The sequence below is a fragment of the Peromyscus californicus genome, unplaced genomic scaffold (genome assembly GCF_007827085.1).
Source record: "Peromyscus californicus insignis strain IS unplaced genomic scaffold, ASM782708v3 Scaffold_10__1_contigs__length_136768540, whole genome shotgun sequence".
Classification (NCBI taxonomy): Eukaryota; Metazoa; Chordata; class Mammalia; order Rodentia; family Cricetidae; genus Peromyscus; species Peromyscus californicus.
Window position 1 is genome coordinate 15,744,630 of NW_026294391.1, and position 12,601 is coordinate 15,757,230.

Genomic DNA, 12,601 nt, shown 5'->3' on the forward strand with positions numbered 1-12,601 from the left:
TAATTTTGTTTTATCTCATGTTGTTCTTCACGTATGACCCAGCTGTTTTACTGATGAATCCACCCAAATATATAGAGCATAGTTGCTTAAAGTCACACACATATCACACACATAATATTGTATAGTATGATGAACTAACTGTTCAAACACTTGTTAAATGACTTTGATCCTCTACTGAAGTTGAACTGATGACTATAAATTGTGAAATTCAAGTATGTGAAAAGGGCTAAAAATTACAATATTTAATGACTTAAATCTTAAAGTCACCTACACAATATTAAACACCAGCACCAAATACTTGGTTTTCTTTCCCTGTTTCCCCTTTCCTATCAGTAACACATGTCCCCTTGGGGTTCTTCTGATTTTCTATTTGGCTGTCATCACCAAGTAATGCTTATGGCTGCAGGCTCTGCTGTCCATAGTATTACTAGAAGTGTCGATGAAATTGGAACCAGCTTTTGTACAGACACCTATAAAAATCTGAACGTTGGCATGCACATGGATTCGGAGGGGGGGGGCAGATACGAGTCAGTGCTTTGGTTTGCTCTGGCCTGGCATTTATTTGTTTCACATTCCCATTGTATTGTGGTGGCTAGGGTCTCTGTTATAGGCTTTACTCAAAATTTTCCTTTAAAAATGGATTTGGTTATTTTCCTGGTTAGCCTTGCTCTCCAAAAGAATACATACTCCAGTATACTAGCATTATTCACCCAATTGTCTGTACTTCTTTCTGAGCCATACCCCTACTTTCTGCAGAACCTCGAAGATGAACCCTTCATTAGCACAGGTACCCATCATCAAAATAATGTCTAACTTCATGGTTGGGAGATAATTTTCGAAGTTCTTACATTTGATGATGCTTGGGAATCTTAGTTTTTTAGGGCTCCCCAAGTCACAACCAAGCCTTTAAAATTGTTTCTGAGAGGTATGTGAAACCTCTGAAGACCTAGGGAGCTCTGAAGTTCTGGGTTGTTCTGAGCTTCCAGAAGCTTCTGAAGTACTAAAAGATTCAGACATGACCAATCAGGGAATTTAAAGTGCCAGGGAACTTGAAGGTGAAGGTGTTTGGATCCTTCAAGGCTTTCAATATGCTTGGGTTCTCTGACGTGCAGAGGGCTTTTTAAGTGTAAGGCCCCTCACACAGTCCGGGCTTTTAAAGACAGTACAAGACTTTGAAGCATTTGGTATCTCTGAGATACTTAATGCTTTCAGAGCATTTCACTATTTCTGAGAGAGGTGGGTCTTAATGATATTGGGAGTCTAAGGTTCTCATGGCCTTGGAGCTGCTCAGATGTTCTGAGGTACTGGGTCCTCTTGGTACTTAGAAACCTTTGAGGCTTTCAAGGTGCTGGGATCCTTTGCTGTGAATTGAGCATTCAAAGCACTTGGGATCTCAGAAGTGCTGACTTCTGGCTTGTTAGGGTCACTTAGTATACTTAGATGCTTGGATATGTTTTGCTCTCTTAAAATAGTGTAGTCTGTGGATGTATCTGTCCCATTGGAAGGGCTTGGGGCTCCCCATTTGCTCCAGCCTTGGACAAAGGTGTTTGGAGTCTCTGAAGTATTTGGCTGGGCTTGAAGTCTCTAATACGCTCTGGCTCTATAGATTAGCATAGCTTCTGGGGGTGTAAAAGGAGCCTCACTGAGTCTTTGCACCTTGTTTAAGCCCTCTCGGTTGTTAAGGCCTGCCAGGTGCTAGGGCCCCACTGGGCATTCTGGATCTATGATGGATTAAGACCCGCACAGACACTCAGGCCTCCACAAATCCTCACATCCAGTGAAGTAGTTGAACTCTGCTGCACACTGAGGTCCTGCCAGGTGGCTGCATCCATGTAGTAGTAGGTCAGGGTTCCCCAAGTTCTTGGTCTCTGCAAAGCTCTGGGTCTCTCTCAAGATGGTTGAACCCATGAAGGAGGTGCTCAATCCTTGTGAAGAACTCAGTGTCCACATGCTAGGACCCCATCTTGTGTTCCTGAAGGCATTAGAGGAAAACTATTTGAACTGAGACTCCGTTCAAACTCCTCCACCAGGTTGTTTGACCTCTCCAAGTTACTTGAGCCAAAGAAGGTCCTAAAGGTCCTAGAAGCCATTGGGCCGTGTGAAGCCATCAGAACACATGTATTGTTGGAAGCCTCTGAATTCGCTTCCGTGATTTTCAATAAGACCCACTATTTTATTCTTGTAGCATGTATTCAGTCATAGCTTGGGAAAGGGGGATGGAACTCACACACTCAAGTCAGAGGCGGGTGTGTAGAGGTTACATCAGATTGAAAGGCAGAGGGAAACAGTGTACCCAGTGTACAATAAAGAAGCCTTAGCAACTTGTGGCTTCAAGCACCTATGTCTCTACCATGTCTACCTGCACCCTATGCCGCTCCAGCTGAGGCCACCATTGCTGCCATCTCCACAGAGGATACTAACAACAAGGTCCCTGTCACTGGCAACAACCATACCACCTTGGGCCAATGTGTGACTATGGCACATGCAGCAGTTTCCCAGCCAGCTGTGCCTGCCTTGAGCCCTCCCGACTTCCTTCCTGGCAGACTACATCCCACAATTCCGCCAGGAAGAACTTGCCCCGCCCCACTTCTAGCACTGCAGAGCTGGCTCCCATAGAGAATGCGTGGGCAGTTTTCATTTACCAGCTTCCCTTGGCAGGCAAAGAGAGTGGGAGGTTGGCAGGCAAAGAAGAGTCTAGGGAAAGACTGGGGGAGGCAGACTGAACAAGAGGGAAAGGGCTGGTGACCAACCTTTTCATTTTACATTTTTTTTTTCCCCTTGGGTTTTGGCAAACAGCAGGCCCTTCCATTCTCCCCGAAGGCGGGCTGAGCGGGGTGGGGGAGGGGCGCGGCGGAGCATAGTCTTGCAAGGGGTCAGCTGACCCCAGCCCTCCTTGGCTGTCTTGGCTTACGCAGCACATTCATTCTCCCGCCCGGGTTTCAGAAGGCGTTTCTGTGTGGCTAATTAATTCGTGGGCCCATGAGGGACCTGAATAATAGACTTAATGACCAAAGCGGTGGGTGAGGGGAGGAGATGGGCGTGCAGAGGCAGCTCGCAGTGCTCGAGAGGCGCAGAGCCTGGACGTGTTGGCCTGGGCAATTAAGCGGGGCAGTGAGAAGATCAGACCTAGATTTGCGCAGCCTCACAGAGGGCCAGAATACTTCCTGGCAGGCCACAGAGGAAGCAATTAGAATAAGAAGCAGCTGGATGAAAGTGAGCTTTAAGGCTGTTGCCATGGGGACTGAGAGACAGAAAGGCATTTGAAGGGAGACCACTGGCAGGCTTCAGACAATGGATGGGAATGGGGAGCAGAGAGATGGTACAGTGCAGTTGGATCTCAGCTTTCTAGGCCGGCGAGCCAGCACACCTGCCTTGCCCTGTTCCCCGGGTGCCCACTCTGACCTCTGTCCGCTCCTTCTTTTTGCTCAGATTCCTCTGCCTGAAATGCCTCCCCTCCATTCTGCACTGTCTGAGTTCCACCTGCTTGCTCCCAGGCATCTTCCTCGCTCAAGTTGATTTTGGCCTGCCCCAAAGAGTAATGAGTCAGTCCTTACTCCCCCAGGGGAGGCCCCACAGCTAGGCATTCTGCTTTTCTTGTGTCATCTGAAGCGTGAACTTGCTCAGAGCCTGGCTCCCCACCCCCACCCCACCCCCCTTTAAAGTGGATGTAACTCAAGTACTGGCTTCAGAGGGTTGTGTGAATGCAATGAAAAGCCTTGACTGCATAGTAAGCACAGGCTTTGCCTCTAAGTGTGTTTCAAGCAGCAGCAGGTGAGAGTGGCATTTAATAAGTGCATGTTGAAGGAATACGTGATGGAAAAGATGTTTACATGTGGTTTTCTAAAGATGTGTTTTAATTTGTGTGCATGCGTAGCAGAGGGCGTGGGATCCCCTGGAACCGAGTTGTAGGTGGTCGCGATCTGCCTGATGTGGGTGCTGGCAACCTAACTTGGTTCTTCTGGAAGAGCAGCAAGTGCTCCTAACTGCTGGGCCATGGCTCCAGCCGCTCCCAGGCGCTCTTATTTCTTAAAAGGCAAATGGATACTTTGTACTTGTTTGGCTAGAAGGGATGAAACGTGTGCTTGACAGTCTGAGTTTATAATCCTACTGGGGAATGACCCCGTGGGGCTGGTAGACTCGGACATCTGCCAGCTTTTTGGTGGAGTTTGTGGAATCGGATATGGCTTTATCTAGTGAATGAACTCCGTGGCGGGGCAGTGTGTCACTGGCAACAGGATTGCCAGCGGAACGTCACCCAGTGAGGCCCAGACTCCTGCATCTGTGGAGAAAGGAGATGACTGCTGGGGAGAAAGTCACTGAAATCAGAGCTGGGCACATGAATTTGGGGCCAGTTTGTGTCAGTTCCAAGCCCTTGATGAGGTTATTGACTATCCCAGTCCTCTGACTTGTTCTGTACAGAAAAAGCTGATCTCTCTTGCATTGTCTGTCCAGCTTGCTGTCAGTCTATGTGGAGAGACTCTGTCTGGAGTGTCTTCCAGAAATGATCTGTGCAGAGAAGGGATTCTCACTAAAAGAAAATAGGAAGATGTTAATATTTTGCTTTACAATGTGAATTTGTTTATTTTTTTGACTTTGTTTTTATTTTAGATAGGATCTCGCTCTTTTATTCAAACTGGCCTGGAACCCGTTAGCCCATGCTGGCCTACAACTCATGGCAGTCTTCTTTGACTCATCCTCTCAAGTGCTGCTGCTGGTGTGTGTGTGTGTGTGTGTGTGTGTGTGTGTGTGTGTGTGTGTGTGTGTGTGTCACCATGCCTGGCTCCAAAAGTGAATTTAATATTATAGCCTTCCCCAGGCATTTTGCAATGAGCTAAATACAATATAAATTAAATACATTCTCAGTACAAAACTGAATAAACCAATTGCTCTCCAGCTGATTATAATGATTAACTGTGTTTAGGGTAGAAGGTGAAGGGTAAGCAAAGCAGATAACTGGGCTGGAGTAAATGGCACTTCGTGGGAATCCTCATCAACCTAGCCCTCATTTTCTGTAGACATTTGCAATGCCTGCTCCATGGAAAACAGCATCCTTACTGTGATTAGGTCTGTTCTTGAGCAGTTTCCTCCAGCTCAAAACATCCTGTGCTGGAATGAGGCTTCTTAAGATTTAGCAAGTGTGGTGGTTAATTTCAGCTGTCAATTTGGCTGGATTTGGAATCAGCTGAGAAGGGAGTCTCAATGAGGGAGATTGTCTAAATAAGGTTGGCCTGTGGGCATGCCTGTGAGGGATTTTTAAAATGTGCTCGAGATGGGAAAACCCTCCCTGAATGTGGGTAGCATCGTTTCAAGGGCTATGCCCTGGTCTCAATGAAAAGGAAAGATGGAGCTGAGTATAAGCATTCATTGTTCTCTGCTTCTTGATTATGAATGCAATGTGATCAGCTGTCTCAAGCTCTTCCTGCTGTAGCTCCTCTGTGATGGCAGACTGCAGCCTAGAACTGTGAGCCAGAGTAAATCCTTTCTCCCCCTAATGTACTTTTGTCATGGTATTTTATCACAACAACAGAAAAGCAACTATGACAGGAAGTAAACAACTCATAAGTCTCAGAAAGTTCCTGAAAAGGATTTATAAGGCTTCCTTCTCAAGGCTGTATAAGCAGGAACAATTGTGGGTTAGAGAAGAGTCTCTAGCCTGCTGAACTGCCTACAAGTTATATAGGGAACTCCAGCCGTGCGGTTTTGGGGAGTCATCAATGCTAAGGGGGGCTCTTTGGTGATGCAGCTGTCTTTGAGTTATCTGTGTTCCTCTAAGTAACCCCTTGTGGTGGTTTGAAAGAAAATGGCCCCCAAAGGGAGTGGCACTATTAGGAGGTGTGGCCTTGTTGGAGTAGTTGTGGTCTTGTTGGAGGGAGTGTGTCACTGTGGAGGTGGGCTTTGAGGTCTCATACATGCTCAAGCCACGCTCAGTGAGACAGTCCACTTCCTGTTGCCTGTGGGCCGAGACGTAGGACACTCGGCTATGTCTCCCCTAGCATGTCTGCCTACATGCCACCATGTCATGTCATGATGATAATAGACCAAAGCTCTGAAACTGTAAGCCATTCCAATTAAATGTTCTCTTTATAAGAGTTGCCATGGTCATGGTGTCTCTTCACAGCAATAGAAACCCTAAGACACCCCTCATCCATACTCCTATAGATAATTCCAATGAAACCGTGGATTTACTGAGCCTAACTTGGGTAGGATTGTTTCATTGGTCTGTCATGGATATGCTATCTGAGGTGAATAGATGTATGCATGCTTCCTCAGGAAAAGTCTTAAAGCATATATCTTCACACTTCTAGAGGCAGCCTTGATGTCATTGTTTCCAGTCCTTGTTGAGTGAATAAAGGACGATCATTTAAGGGGTGTTCACCAACTCCCAACCTGTGAGTCCCCACTCCCTGAGGGCCAAACAACCCTTTCACAAGGGTTGCATATCAGATATCTTGCTTATTAGATATTTATATTATAATTGCAATTTATATTACAATTATAATTCATAACAGTAGAAAAGTTACAGTTATGAAGTAGCAATGAAAATAATTTTATGATTAAGGGTCACCACATGAGAACCTGTATTAAAGGGTCACAGCATTAGGAAGGTTGAGAAATATATATATGGAGCCTGAGGTACTGGTGGCTGAAGTTGAGTTGAACAGAATGGTTCTTACTGACAGGAGTTCAGAAGCAGACCAAGAAGTCATAGGCTTCTGTTTTAACAGTAATTGTGTAAACAACAGCCTTTCAGTGCATAGCTCCCTATGTTTTCAACTACTCAGAAAGCGACTCACTGGATCATGTGGAAATAGCCTATCTTCATTTAATACATGGCGATCCAAGGCAAAATGTCCTTTGAGTCCCACTCTTTAGTTTCAAGCTTTCTCCCCTTCCTGCAAACTGGTCAGATCTATAAAGAAGCTTGAAAGGAGATTTTTCTCACATTTTGGAGTATGTGTAGTGAAAAGAAAGGCTAAAATCTTGGCTCGGCATCAGGAGAAGTAACCATGGTCACTCAGGCAACTCCCATGAAGGCATTACGGTCAGCAAATGATCACTAAACAGCACATACTGGCTGCACTCCAATCCACAGAGAGTGCTGCACTCCCAGCACCCCTTGCTTAAGGCTGAACTTTGTTCTGGATATTGAGTTAGGTCAGATTGTACTCAGACATGGAAGCCTTCAAGGAGTCCAAGAGCGTTTGTGCAGTAGTTACTCCAGAGTAGAGCACAGGCTTTTGAGCCCACCAGGTCTTTGATAGTTTGACATTCTCCGGCTTAGAGCACTGCAAATTTGCCTTTATTATTTTGGACTTTCTGTCCATTCTGATGGAATTTCATAGCAGTTCAATATGATAAATTCATTCTCTTCCCAATAGTCACTTTCTAACTGAAATTTTCTTTAAAAGCAGACCTACCAAAGATTCCTGCTAGGTAAGTCTAGGTGTAACCCAATTTGATGCAGCAAAGCAATCATGTCTCCAGGGCACAGAGCATTGTTGCAACCAGTTTTCTATTTGGAGTAATCTTTGTTCTCATTGTGGGCTAAGACTTCCTTCGTTTGTCAGAACAAGTGTCTTGGCTCCATCTCCTGCCCCTCATCTGGGAACTTCTCACACTTCCTGTCCACTGATAAGTTCTCTTAATACTTCCGTAGTGGAGGTAGGGGCTTATTCATTTTATCATTTCCAACTGTTTGAGTCTTGTAAAGAAGTGGTGGAATTTCTTTTGCAGTTTATTTGATTGCTTTTAAGATAGAATATTCTTATTGTCAGTTCATCTGAAATACAAGGTCAAGAATAGAAATTCATATTATAAACCTTCACATAATCAGTGTGAAGCTGTTGAAAAATGAAACATTAAACCCTGCTTATACCTCTTTTCATGCTGAATTCAGTATATAACGTGGGTATGGTAGAAAATAAGTCTGCTGTTGGTTTATACATGTTTCCACCATTAAAATAAGGTAGTGCTGATTTCTTTAGATTTGATTCCATTATTTTCCTATAAAATAAAAAGGTAACTGTCACATAGCATTTGAGGCCTTAATGGGGATGAAGTAACCTCTACCACCTCCACATCATTAACAGCATGCAGACACTGTCACTGGCTACTTCTTACTCTGATTTTTCCTGGTGTACCAGGCTATTTCTTTTGGGCCACCACCCAGCTCCGAAATCATGACACAGAGACTTCTTATTAGGTATGAATGCTCAGGCTAGCTTTGGCTCGTTTCTGGCTAGCTCTTTTAACTTAACCTGTTGCTCTTCATCTACATTTTGCCTCGGGACTTTTTCCTTTTTTTCCTTTCTGTGTGTCTTACTGTCACTGCTTCTTGTGTCTGTCTGTCTGGCAGCTGCCTGGCTTCTTGCCCAGGTGTGTCCCTTCTTCTCTTCTCCTTCTTCTCTCTCATTCTTCCTTCTCCCAAGCATAGGTCTCTCTTCCTATTTATCCTCTCTGCCTGGCAGCCCCACCTATCCTTCCTCTGCCTACCCATTGGCCGTTCAGCTCTTTATTAGACCAATCAGGTACCTTAGGCAGGCAAGGTGAGACAAATGCAACACATCTTTACATCATTAAACACACATTCTTACATTGCTAAACAAATGCAGCATACACAAATACAACACACCTTTACAAGTTAAAGTACTATTCTGCAGCATAAACAAATGTAACACATCTTTGCCTAGTTAAAATAATATTCCACAACATTCTGGTTTGTGTTTAATAGGTTATTTACATCCTGGTGCTTGCTGTTGGATAAATGCTATCATCTGTCCTTTTAGGTATGTTTTTGTGTAGCTTCAGAAAGCTGTGTATTTATTTCCCTCACATTTAAATTTCTTTTTATTTTTACATTTATTTACTTAGAGAAAGAGAGAGAGAGAGAGAGAGAGAGAGAGAGAGAGAGAGTTGCATGAAGTTACTCATGTTCGAGGACCTGCTTGTGACAGAACAGTAAATACCCTTCACTGTCCAGCACATCTTTAATACTGGCCTTGGTGATGACGGCATCATCACACTTGAACCACTGGTCCCTGTGGTGCCGAATGAAGCTGGTGTAGTGGCCGCTCTCCAAGGTTCCTTGGTGATTAACCACAGCAAACAAGGAATACTTATTCTCGTTGTCCCCACTGTTGGTCGGCAGCTGCAACTGTCCATTCATCCGGGTCTCTTTACTTGACGCCATAAACGGTGTCATATCCAGCTCCAGAGGAAAGGAGATGTATGTAGTGATCTTGCGCCTCTGTTTGGCTGAGTGTTCAAACCGTTTGAAATGAAAGCAGGCAACAACTGGTAACTTCTTCATAGTGAGCTGTTTGGTAGATTCTTGGTAGCTTTGGCAACCACTACACTTGATTTTGGCACTGCTTCCTAAGTGCTCTGGCCTTGTAAACCTTCGCAAGCAGTCCGTGAGGGTAGTAATGCCTGGTATGTGGCTTTCCCCATTCACACTGCTCTCCCTCCCTGGACTCATAGGCTAGAAGGATGTGCACGAGTCAGGCAAGTCCAGACTGATGTCCCAGCATGGGTCTATAGTGGTGGAGACACCGTGGCAGGCTTGACAGGTGACATCTGACTGCAAGCCCCCTGTGAAGATTTGGTCTATGATGCAGTTACAGTGGTTGGGACTGCTGGCCACCTTGCCAACATCATCACCTTTGCAGTGCCTGTGCAGGACATCTAGGGCAGCGATGAGGAACTCGTGGGCATCCTGTTGCCTGTACCCTGCTAAATGACGAGCGTGTATCCACACCAGGTGTAGTAACTTATAGGGAACAAGAGGAGATGGATTTCTAGAGTAAAATTCTCAAGAGACATCATATAGCCTAGACTTAACTGCATTTGACATTTCACATGAATGCCTGTTAGAAAAGACATCTCTTAGTATTGACATGTTGGGAAAGTCTGTGTTGTCAAGATGTATTGGTCCTCATTAACCTATACTGAAGTTTGAGCTAATTTTCTGTTTTTTTGACTAATGTCCTGTTTAGTTTGTACCAAGAAGAATCCTTCTTTCCAGGGTGGAGCTATACATTCTGGTGAGAAATGTCTGCTTGTAGTGAGTTTGCTTAGTGTCCTTAGAACTGCAACATTCAATACATGACAACTCCCTCCAAACCCTGCACGAAGATCCTTAGTTAACTCCAGCACAGCTTCTAGCAGCATAAGGCCGTGTCTCTGGGATGGCCCAATCTCTTCAGTTAAATGCCTGCTTGAGAAAGCTCAGGATGGCCACATTTACTATTTCTTCTAGGCAGCAACCTGCCATAGGGCCCTAACTTCCATTTTTAGTACATTTACTAAAACCAACTCACAGTTGTGAACATGTGAGTTTGACCTCTCAAGGACCTAAGGGCCATTCTCTTTCCTCTGACACCTTCCTCTGGTTGCCTGAACCTAGAAAAGTGGGGCACAGGCAGTTAGAGCATTCCAACGCATCTTAGAGGAAAAGACCTTATGAGGAATAGAAGAATTCAGGAAACAACTTAGAGTATCAGCCTCTGTGGCTGAAGGCTCAGAGGGTTTTCCATCAGGCCGGATCTCTTTGTACAAGACAAGAGCCTGCCTTCACTAACCTTTTCAGGACCTAAAGTTTCTACCACCGGGGGAGCATACTGTCTCAGTGTTCGTACTGAGGAGGGAAGCAGTGAGCAGGAAAACTTTCTGATTCCCCCTTGTGCCACAGCCTTCAAGCCAGTGATTCTCAACCTTCCCAATGCTGCGACCCTTTAATACAGTTCCTTATGTTATGGTGACCCCCAACCATAACATTATTTTCGTTGCTACGTCATAACTGTGATTTTGCTACTGTTATGAATCATAATGTAAACATCTGATATGCAGGATGTCTGATATGAGACCCCTGTGGGAGGGTTCTCTGACACCCCAAAAGGGTCACAGCTCATAGGTTGAGACCATGCTGCTCTAAAGATATTGTTGTAACTTCCTCCGTGATTTCTTTTCCATTTCCCCCCTTTCCATCCATCTTTCCAGCTTCCCACCTTCCCCTTCACCATCTCCACAATGCCTCTGCTTGTTTATTTAAAGGTCTAGGTAACTTGGGCTCCATCATTCCCCTGCGAGCCTTTCCCCTTCACCACCTCATAAGTCTTGTCACAAGGGGCACATGCTGACCTGATGTCCCAGTAGAAAAAAATTCATTGCTGTTAGGTGGGCTAGGGCGTTAGAGAAACAGAAATTCTTTTCACATCAACCTCTAGGGGACCAATTAGGGACTAACCCGGGAGCTGAAGTGGAGAGAGGGCTATTATTTTTAAGAGTGAGGGAGAGGGAGCGTAAATAATGTAATCCAGCTTTGATAGACTTGAGCTCAGATCAAACACTTAGCCTCTTTGAGCCTTGGCAGTGTCTTTTGTTAATTGAAAATTAAAAGTCCTCTCTGTGATGAACACTGAATCACAGTAAAGACTGTTCCTAACGTAACAAATTGGCTAATACTTTTCTAACTTTACAGAGTTGTGAAAGCCCTACTCATTCAGTGGGAAGAAATCTTGAAACCTTGGGCTTTGGCCTTTTGCTGTGGTAGAGCTTGGAGAAGTTGAACAACTATGATCTATAGCTTGCAGCCAGCTACCCAGTCACAAGCCACCATGACTTCACAGTGGACTTGATGGCTAAGCTACAATGTGGTTAGGTGTCTTAAGGATGTTTCAACATATGGTATTTTCAATCTGTGATGAGCTTATCTGTGCATAAACCTGGGTACACCGATAAGCACCTGTATATATAACAGGTCCTTACAGCAAGCATTAACTGACACTTCTTGTCCTTGGTTCTTACCTTAGAATCGAAGGTAGTATAATGCCTGATAAATAGATTACAGGAATGCTGTGGGATATTATTCCGCATACTGTGAATATGTGTTGCTCTGACTGGTTGATAAATAAAACACTGATTGGCCCATAGCCAGACATTAAGTATAGGCAGGGCAAGCAGACAAAGAGAATTCTGGGAAGAGGAAGGACAGAGTCAGGAGTCACCAGCCAGCCACAGAGGAAGCAAAATGACAAGGCAGACCTGAGAAAAGGTATCAAGCCATGTGGCTAAACATAGATAAGAATTATGGGTTAATTTAAGTAGAAGAGCTGGTCAGTAATAAGCCTGAGCAAACGGTCAAGTTGTTATAAATAATATTAAGCCTCTGTGTGATTATTTTATAAAGGCTGTGGGACTGTGGGTGAGAGATTTGTCCTGACTGTGGGCCAGGCAGGACACTGGAAAACTTCCAGCTACATTTGGCATACCAATGTGGGGCTCTCAAATTTCCTTAAGGTCTAAAAGAGTTTAAAAAGGGCTTCTAAACAAATGGAGCCAAAGTCAGCTTTCTACTTCATGTCTCATTTGGGTTGAGATATAGAGGCGCCAAGATAGATACATCATGGCATGTGGACTTGAGCTACAATATGGAGGGTTCATGGCGTATGGGCTTGAGTGCAGCATGGCAGATTCCTGCCACTGTATATAGTGGCGTCTGCAAGCTGCACAGCATGGTGTGTGGTGGATATAGCTTTTGGTAGTACAGACAAAAAAAAAGGAAAGAAAGAAAAGGTTTTTGGGCTACATGCTGCTGAATGGA

The 12,601-nt window shown here is 44.7% G+C and overlaps 1 pseudogene; it reads right to left on the reverse strand.

Annotated features, from left to right (window-relative positions):
• Window positions 1-8,923: 8,923 nt before the first annotated feature.
• Window positions 8,924-11,874, reverse strand: LOC128113698 (ubiquitin carboxyl-terminal hydrolase 27-like; annotated as a pseudogene).
• Window positions 11,875-12,601: the final 727 nt, after the last annotated feature.